Source organism: Cibotium barometz, chromosome 21, assembly GCF_041138505.1.
Source record: "Cibotium barometz isolate CiBa-2024 chromosome 21, ASM4113850v1, whole genome shotgun sequence".
In the NCBI taxonomy this organism is placed as follows: Eukaryota; Viridiplantae; Streptophyta; class Polypodiopsida; order Cyatheales; family Cibotiaceae; genus Cibotium; species Cibotium barometz.
In genome coordinates, this window is record NC_141066.1 from 42,057,391 (window position 1) to 42,067,935 (window position 10,545).

Consider the following 10,545-nt stretch of genomic DNA (forward strand, 5'->3'; position numbering starts at 1 on the left):
ATATATTTTTAAATGTGTAGAGATTATTAAATGTGTGGAACCTAAGCTACTCACACATGTATTATTAATATTATATATTTTTTAAAAGGTATATATTATATATATTCTATGTCCTTTAAAATAAGGACATACTTATACATAACCCTTGCTTGAAAAATTTTAAAAAAGGAAGATTTTTGTTCTACCGTGAATATAAATAAAGGATTAGACAAAAATTTTTTCCCCCTTTTTTAAGTCCAAAGTTTGCCTTGTTGATAAAATACACTTTTTTTAGTGAGCACTGGGACTCTGCGTTATTTACTTTCTATTTGACTTCTTCTTGGTTTCTTGAATGTCCCGTGGTTTTCTGCTCCGCGTTATTTTCATCCTCTTCTCGGCTTGGATCTCTCTATATATATATCTATATATATATAGAGATCTTGGATCTATATATATATATATAGAGAGAGAGATCTTGGATCTCTATATATATATATATAGAAAACCTCTCCCGTTATTTTCATCCGGGAGAGACACTACCATGTCTTCCGGGGGGGTAACATTCAAGGTTGCAGGCCATCCTGCGGAAGCTGTGAGAATCCACTCCTCTTCTTCTCAGTTGCACTATCTGTACCAATTTCGGGAGTACGAGCGAGAGAGAATCCTCCAGGAGAGCCCCTGGAAGCGCGCTGACTTCCGCCCCTCCGACAATGGCTTCGTGCAAGGGGTTGTGAAGGCCTACAACGAGCACCACAACCTCGTCATCCGATGTGTGGCTGGCCATCATCATCCAGTTTGGGATTCACGTCAACTGCAACGCAGAGGCCATGAGGTCCATTTTCGTAGAGCACACGGGCAAGAAGGAGCTCGTCGTCAAAGAGTTCGGAACACTAGAGACTGCCGACTACGGCCGCCTTGCACACAACATGGCCACGGAGCTCAAGGGAAACCTCAAGGACCCTAGCCTCTGTGATTGGGTCCTTCCCCGCTTTTCCACCACCACCCACAATGACACCATTGTTGGGAGCGTGGCCCTCATGGCAACCATGAAACAATACTTCAGCTACAAGTATTGTCTTTGCTGTGGGATCCCTCAAGTCACCCTTGCAGGATCTGTAGAGGACTGGGAAGAGATCCATCACCGTGTTGAAAAGCTACAGAGCTTTGGGGAAATCTGCTCTGCGTGGGCTTCCATGCTCAAGAAGATCACAAGCCAACTGGTACAGACCAGTAGGGGAGTTATTGACCTAAAGTTCTGGTCCCAGATTTGCCATTACACTAGCAATGGGTCTGGCCCTACCTATCTCAGTGGGGATGGATTACAGCCTTCTGTGTGTTCAGTGGAGATGGCCAATGGCAGGCAAACAGATTCAATGTTCCTGGTCCGCGAGGCCCAACATTATTGGAGTTTCCGGTCATAGACACTTCTGACATACCTCCTGGCTACCTCACAGTAGATGTGACGGTTGATGACAATGGAAGAGAATTCAAGACACTTATGTTTTCTGGTCACATGGGTTATGACGTAGTGCACGCAGGGAAGGGGATTGCTCCCAAGCTGGCATGGGCTATTGCGCTCAAGGGTGGTAAGCTCTGTTTGCATTTCTCTCCTTTCTCTGTGAGCTTTAAAATGAGAGAGAGAGAGAGAGAGAGAGAGAGAGAGAGAGAGAGAGAGAGATTTATCAACGTCTGTCTGCTCGCTCTTAATACTCGACCTCGATGCCTTTTCACAGTTTTGCGTGATGCCTTCGTTCATTTGCCAACCCCTTCAATTCCCATTATTTCAGTGCTCTTCTCTCTTGCTTTGCTTGCTCTTACCTCTCATCCGAGCGCACTCTCTGCTTGCATGCTCTCAATATCAGGCTTTTTGAGTGATCAACATAAAGCTTCTTTTGGGGCTCCAGAGATTTTGACTGCATTGCTCTAAGTACTTGGGTGGGCTTGTCATATCATTTTGCCTCTGCTTGTCATTCCATCTATTGTCAAGTGAAGCTCAATTGGAAACAGACCCCAAACCACCAGGCCATGAACAATTCCATGGTCATTTACGTGTTTCTTTTGCATTGAGAACATTCACATTTGCTCAAGTAGTTATCCATAGCCTTATATCCTTTGAATGCAGTAACTTGTTAATGCATATTCACACATGAGGTATTTATTGTAACCCATTCTTGAGAAATAATAGGGAGACCATGGTATCCGTCATGGTCTGGGGTCGTGGGAGGGATGATACAGACCGTTCAATCAGTGTCCTTTTAATCACATAATCAAGGAGATTCTGACATGTCAATGACCCATCCAACCAATCACAACAGCAGCAGCTGGAATCAAACTGGATTTCGCCACATCAGCAGCAGCTGGAACGCTGGAGATCTGTCAACATCAGCAAGTGGGGATGTACTTCTCCTTGAACATGAAGCAATTGATGAGCTGCAAAGACCAGCACCTCCGCCTTTCTCCCCTCCATCTCAGAGCTTCCCTGCGCTCTGCGAGTGAGCAAGTCTGACAGTGGACCTCGCCCACCTGACCTCCCACTCCCCCAGTACCATGACGGCCGGGAAAGGCAGTCGGGAGGCCTTTCCGGTCGGAAGGGGGCCTCTCCGCCCGGGAAAGGCGACGGCCTTTCCCTACACCAACCAACCATGTTGGAGTGTGAGAATGCACGCTCATTGTCTTAGTGAAATGTGAGGTGGTATGTTTGAAAAATGAGAAAGCGAATTGAGCCTGTGTGTGTGTGTGTGTGTTTGAAGCTGATTGATTGATTGATTGATGTTTCAACGTATGGATTATTTTGTTGAGTTAGGCGATTGGTGGTAGTCATTGGAATTATGCATCGAATTTGGGTTCCGTGCAGGAGAATAGGAGCAGCAGGCATCGAATTTCCCTTTTGGGGGTTCCGTGCAGGAGAATAAGAGCAGCAGGCAGCCTAAAATAAGTGGGAAAGCAAGTGTTTTTGTGAGACCGTAATTATGCTGGACTATTTGTCAAGGTTCGAACTCTGGAGAGTGTACAGCGTTGTAGACAAAAATTATTGTTATTATTAGTAAAATAAGTACCATGTTTGAAAATAAAAAGCATGGTTCTTTTGTTTGTTTGAAGATAAGTGAGTATCGTATTTGAAAATAGAAATTTGTTTTGTGTTAGATACGGGTATAGCCTAAGGGGAAAGAGCATGTAGAAAACATAATGATCTAACGTAGAATTACTATGTTCACATTGGCCTATTGGCCTATGAGAGAGAGGATAGAATGTGCACACTAGCCCAATTCAAATAAGCATAACAGTTCAAACTGTCCAATTAGGAGTCTCACTGGTCACACTAGCCTAATTCACATGTAAAAAATACACACATAAATTGTTTAAATTGAAATTAATCAAAATTTAAGATTAATAAGTTACTATTATTTAAATAAAATGCTTAATAATTCAAGATAATAAAACTAGTAGTACAGGACTAATTATATTCATTAAGAACTAATTAAGACACTACGATGATCTTAAATTAATTATCAAACTTAAATTACAAACTAAAAACTATTTAAGTTAATGTCGTGGCAGTCCTAAATTAATTAGCAAACTTAAATTGTAAAACAGAAATTACATAAATTAACAACATAATCTGGAGCGTTCACATTGGCATAAGATTGGCTCACATTGAATGACACATATTGAGAGGGGAGATGGAGTACCTTCCCCAAGCTCTCTCTCTCTCTCTCTCTCTCTCTCTCTCTCTCTCTCTCTAAATGACGAGCTTTCAAACAAATCAAAAATGTATAGTGCACCTTTAGGTTTTTATACAAAACTAGTGAATACGATTTGTTATGAGTACATGGAACCATTTGCTTGAGAAATGTGTGGCAAATAATGCAACATAGGCTTGGAGTGACCTTGAAAAACCTCGAAGGTTCCTAACAGTTTCTTTGCAAAATTTTAGAGATGATTTGATACTTTTCTAGCCAAGATACAAGGCTCTCTGATTTAAAATGATAACCTTAAAGGGTTATAATGGTAGATGGGATTTTTGAGTGCTCAAGACTAACCTTTAATTTGAAGGTCTTAATCACTTCGGAAAATAGTTATTGTTTCTTTGTAAGAAAGAATGATGATTTCTGTCAACTATCACCTTGTTTGCTGATCTTTAGACAAGATTTTAATTTTTATAAGGTTGAAAAATTAAAAATAAGATTATCGCTTCCTTGATTTGTGGGGTTAAAAAAACTCTACCCTTCTCAAACCATGAATATATACACATGAATCTCTTGCATACTAGCGATAATGATATTTGAGAAGTAAAGGTTGAACCTTCTCACATGGTGGCCATCCATAAGCCTAAATTAAGCACATGGCATAAATTAAGTAGATGGTGGTTACTCACATGTCTAAATTAAGCACATGGCCTAATTTACAAGGGTCATGAGTTGTCACAAATAAAGGACAACACACGGGTGATGTCAAACAATGATAGAATCTAAATCAACAACTCCATATTATTTTTGAAATGTGCATGGGACCCACTTTAATTTACCGTGCAAAATTTCTCAACTCTCAAGCACAAAGTTAGTAAGAAACATGTGTACATCAAAGCGGATTTAGCCATTAATGCTTGCCGACTTTTTAGAGCTCAAGAATGGGCCACATGGTACTAGTGCTCAATCAAGGAATTGATGCTTCTGTGTGAGAATTGGTCTCTTACATAACTCTTCAAATGTAAATTTATAAGTTTTTTGTGAGTAGGGTATGTATATGGTCTTTGTTCTCTATGAAGAGAACCTTATCTTGATAAGAAATCACCAAAAAAAAACAACAAAGTTTGAGACAAATAATCTTAGGCTTATATATTATTGTGCGGATTGATGTTTAGCAAAAGGTAGATAATATTTTCATTTCTCAACAGAAATATGTAGGGGAGGTACTCAAGACATTTTGCATGGTTGAATGCAAGGCAATGAGAAGAATGCAAGAGATGGGTGAACTTGAGCTCCTTGTTGCAAGCTTTCTTCTTCACACACACACACACACAATAATAGACAAGCACATAAGAGAGAGATGGATGCTTGAATTTTTCACTATCTTCTCCACTTCTCTACAACCATGACATAAAGATAAGAGTGCATACTATATAAGGGAAAGTATTTTACTACTAAAACGTACAAGGTCCATAGTGTGATCTCGACTATATGAGATGGCATAAAGATAAGAGTAAATACTATATAAGGGAATTTTTTTTACTACTAAAATATACAAGGTCCAGTGTGATCCCGACTATATAACTTGGCATTGTAACTATGTCATAGCTCTAGTAAAGCAATGTGGTTGTTGTCACACATCCTATAAACCATTGATGGCATATCAACTGTAATCTCATCAACCATGCAAGTGGCATTAAGTGTGAAGTTGCCATCCATGTGTATCATCTATACTGTTAAGTAAAGTGCTTACCTTAACCTCAAAGCATGTGTTGTTGGGTCTTGCCTTCGAGCCACAAACTACAATTGCTTTATGTGGGTACACTGGCTTGTTTGTCGCATCCTTGCTAAAGGGGTGAAGGGAGAGAGCTCTATGCCTAGATGGAGGCATCAAGAGACGACCCTCTCATGATGGTTCTCTCTCATGAAAGGCGGGTGAAGAAGAAGCTAATGGAAGAGGAAAACCTACAATCAAACCTATTCAAATAAGCATCCATCTAGCATGTAAGAATCCAAGAGCATGTACCAACATTTGCATTGCCTCCTTGGGCGGAAGCCAGTGGCATCCCTCCCACTGAAGCACTTATAGTGGTAGAAGCTTGTATGTTATCCTTTAACTCCTGAAGAAAGAGGAGTATCTTATCGTACTTGTCCTCAATGTCCAAAGTACGGGATTCCAGAGCCTTAAACTGTTTAGTGCTGACCAAATTATCATCAAGGAAATCATCTTCAGTCATCATGACATCAGGATCGGCCACCACTGCCTTTTTCGTGTCTGACAAACAACTAGGATCTCCCTTTACAGACTCATTAGGGTTATTAGACTCCATATGAACCTTCTAAATGCGATGTAAGAGAATAAACACAAGCACCCAAGCTCTAGGAAAGAAATCGGAATGCTAGCTCAAAGTGAAATCACCGGTGTAGTATGAAAAGCTGAGGGTTGTTGTTGCAGAGTACCTCCCGATATTTGTAAAAATAGCCTTGAAGCTTCACTTGGAAGTTCCTCCTCGAGAATAGGCTCTAAACTTCAAAGGTTTAAAACCTTTAAAATTTCTTTTTTCGCTAAAAAAAAAAAGAATTTTTGAATTTTGGTGAAGCTCTGCAATACAGCGGCTTCCAACAAGGTGATTGTGGCTAGCGGCTTGTCTCTCAAACGACATCTCTATTTTTTTTTTCACTCTTCGCAAAGCCGGTTGGCGACTGTCGACTGGGTCGTCTGTGTAGCCACAAAATCCTCGATGCTGTGATGTCGACTCTGTTGATTATGTGCATTGATTGTGTTGTTGCGCAGTGTGCCGCGCCGATGGCTGCTATATGTACACCACACTAGTTGGTGTGCCGGCCCGCCAATTGTTTCTCGCGGCTCTTCCTGCGATGCTACAAAGCGTGGGTTGTATTGCAACGATGGTGGCTATGGAAGATCTAGATTGTTTTTTTGCACTTCCACAAGGTGCAACACTCATAGGATGAAAAGGGTGGCGCTACAAATCATTTAGCTGCACAACTTCTTCCCAAGGCAAGGGTGCTCAGCTCCTTGTTCTCCTCCCGACCACAACCAAAAAACTACAAGACCTTCTATCCTTGGACCCCATTCTTTTATTGGCTACTTGCCCTTCACATGTGCCGGCCACTCTTATTTAGTGCCCGGTGAACCTAGAGTCTGCCGTATCGAGTCATTTTTGGCTTCCCTAAACCTCACCTGTGCCTTGCCCGGACGGTTGATCTCTCTAGGCTCCTGATAATTTCGATGTCATGACACATGCATCTTCCAAAGCCACAATCAAGGGATGGGAAGCGATAGCAAATATCAAGGGATCCAGAGGGCATCCCTGTCTCACAGATCTTCTAATTTCAAAGCCCCCAATGAATCTTCCATTCAACAGCAATTTGGACTATAAGAGTGATATCGCTCGGGGATTTTTCAGTCTCCAAACCAATCATGATGAAGTAGCGCAATCTGTGGGCGTGGGTCTGTCAACCAGCGCTGGTCTCGGTCCACGACAAGAAGTGCCCATCCAAACATCGAATTCTAGGCTGTCGAATACCGGCACCCCCCGAATAAGACGAGACATAGAAAGTGCGGCCAGGACGGGTCAAATATTCTTCTCCATCACCGAGGAAGTAGAGTTAGACTTCAAACGGAGTGAGGTGGAACGCCAACTATGAGAATTGAGCTTAAGGAAACAAGAGCTCGATACTTGAAGGACGAGAGCCGAGCAAAAGGAAATGAGAAGTTTTAACCCACTCCAGTCTCACGAGGGAAGGAACCAGAAATAGTTATGGGGGGTAGAAGTGAGGGAGAAATCCCAAACTTAGAACCCATAAACGAGGAATCTAGAATGGAGGAAGGGTTTACAACCATAGAAGAGGAAGGTAACCTAGCGAGCATGGCAGGTGAAGTAGAGGACCGTTTGTACACTAAAAAGGATATTGAGCAGATGATCAATCACCCTACGTTCCTACAAGACATGGAACTCTTGATTTTGCAAAGACGTACGAAGGCGACTAATGGGGAGTCACTCCAAGGTACAGCGACTCGACCATCCCATGGACCAGTACTACCTAGAAGAGCCAATACAGGAAGGGGACGAGGTCTAGGAAGGGGGGGAGAAATTCCTCAAAGGCCTAGGATGGATCCAACCATGGACCTTAATGTAGCCACAAGGACAGACCTGCTAAATATGGCGGTAGAGATGGGCCAGGGGATGGTCAGAGAACTAGGCACTGCTCTAGAATCCTGACCTTCCTAGATGAAATCACATATCATTTCAAAACTTGTTCAAAATTTCTCTCAGGATGGGGATCCTATCCAACATGTAGAGATTTTTGAATCCACATGTGAAACCTTCGGGCCAGTTAGTGATGTGATAATGATACATGCCTTCTCATCACTAACCTTGGAAAGAAAAGCTCATCAATGGTTCCGAACCCTTAAGCCTGAGGATAAGGTTAACTTCACAAGGCTAAAGAATGTTTTTGTACCTAGTTTTTTTCGAAGTGGTGACAGATGGAGCCCTGTGGCACAGTTACATAATATCAAACAAAAGGAAGATGAATCAATGAGAGACTACGTTTCTTGTCTTAAGTACTTAAATTTGAGGTGCAAACTTCGGGAGAGGTTAATTGATGATCAGTTGTTGCCTTGCTTCCAGAGAGAGGGGTTAGACACCACAAAATGCATGATTACCTGGTACTAGCCCGACCTGCTACTCTTGATGCAGATGCCAAGGCCTTAGTCAAAGAGTGCCAACGGCTTCATGAAGCCAAAGCTGAGGGCCAACCGAGTAAGGAATATAGTTTATCCACAAAATGAGCTAACCCGTGATAGGGAATTAGATGTGCCAACCCTAAATCCGAAAGAAACATAAGAGGAGTCCCAAGAAAACACATTGTCCATAATGTTTGAGGAAAATGGGTTGGTGGAGTCCGTCCATTCCTTCCCCGCTGTGGAGGAATATGAGACACATACATGGGAAGAACCCTCTATCTCCAAAGAGCCCAGAGACATAGGAAGTCTCGTGGCTGTGTTGTGCACGCCTGTATAAATGCTATTAGGACAACTGTTACATAATTCACCAACCGTATGGATAGATGTAAAAGAATGGGTAGAAGACAGCCAGCCGACACTATAGATGAGACTCTGCCACCTCTGGCAGAAAGGACCTTGAGGCATACAAGGAAAACCCGAGTTGTTAAGATACCAGTTAACCAACTGGGATGCTACTCTACAAAAGCGATGGCACAAAGGCTACCATTCTGATTCACCATAATGGGTACTAGGCACTGGCTATCCTAGATGGTGGGGTAGAAGTTAGCATCATTACAAAACGTTGCTAGGAAAACTGGAAAAATCCACTCTAAAAAAAAGCAGATCTAATCGTTAAAATGGCTGACGGAACATCTTCGAGGCCCGTTGGGCTTCTGGAGAATGCTAAATTCATACTCTTTACGTTTCGCTATCATCATACATTTATGGTCATGGACTTCTTGCGCCCATCTGATTCATATGACATAATATTGGGGGGAGACCCTTCATGAGGGAATCCAAACTGGTGCATGATTGGGCCTCGGATCATGTGTATGTACGTAGGGATTCGCAAACCTTAAAGACTATCTGAGAACATGGAAAGCACACCCCATGGAGGGGTAGTTGTTTGGTAATGATTCGGTCACAACGGAACGAACCACCTCTATACAAATATACCAACCCTTGGAGGGAGATTCCAAAGATGAAGAGGAAATGAAAATGTATGTGTCACTTCCTTCTCCGGACTTTAGTGAAAATTGGATGCATGTGTTGGCCAGCATTGATGTGATGCAGCCCAAGGGAACCCAATCTTTGGAATCTGGAACCGTCTCCAATGACCTCTATCTGATGGTTAATTGGCAGTTCATTGATGAGGAATTAGGAGGGGAGACATCAAGTACAGAGAAGGTACTATAGCTGTAAGATTCCTCCCTCCAGCTTTTGAGGTGTACAGGTGTAAGAACCTCCCCTTTTGATCTTGTAATTATTTCCCTCTCTGAAATAGAAGAAAGATCTTGTTTTATCCTGTTTTGGCCTGGAGAGAGAAAATGTCTAGAGGGAGGTAGTCCAGAATTGAGATATTTTTGGGTATAAAAATCCTCCTAGTCTCTAAAATGGTTTTCCCTGAAATAGAAATTCAAAAAGAACTTTCCAATGTGCAATTGGAATTAATTGAAAATGTGTATAAAGGACCTTAGCCTAAGGGTCTAGATTTTCAAAAAATTTTGGATTATGGTCCAATTAAGGTTCCTATGGGCCAATAGGATCAATCCAAGTGTGGGGAGGAGATAAATCCAATGAATAAAAGAAAATACCCAAAAATGAGTAAATGCCCACATAAGATGAAGAGTTGACTGAGTACAAGGTATATTATAGTTAACAACTATGAGATAAAAAAATGAGATATTTTGGTATAATGATACATTTTTGACACCTTGGTAAAGAGAAGGGAGGACTTCAAGGAGGGACCTATTTCACACGTGGTGGAGTTTTTAACTCAAAAAAATTGTGATATTTTTATCTCTCCTCTCTCTTGGATCAAACCAAATCAAAAGGGAGCCAAACTAGGTCCAAATCTTGTCTAAATTCAGCCAAACTCAACCTGGAAAATTCTAGAACCTAGTTGGACTTGGTTAGAGGCCTCACTCACCTATAAATAGATCCTTAGTCTTTTGTAAAAAAATCTGTGAACTATAACATGCTAGTATTATACTAAAATAATGATATTTTTTTATTATCTCTTAAAAATCCTTTACTTTTGGAGAGAGTGGAGCCTCTCTCTCTCTTCAACCATCCTTGGAGCTTTCCTTTCAACACACAAACCAAGTGATTAGTTGGGGGCTTCTTCTA

The 10,545-nt window shown here is 41.6% G+C and overlaps 1 pseudogene across 1 annotated transcript; it reads left to right on the forward strand.

The window, feature by feature from the left end:
* The first annotated feature begins 504 nt into the window (after positions 1-504).
* On the forward strand, positions 505-3,000 carry LOC147627185 (uncharacterized; annotated as a pseudogene). Its single transcript, XR_015268531.1, has 2 exons — positions 505-1,565; positions 2,834-3,000. The product of XR_015268531.1 is annotated as an uncharacterized LOC147627185 (transcript).
* Positions 3,001-10,545: the final 7,545 nt, after the last annotated feature.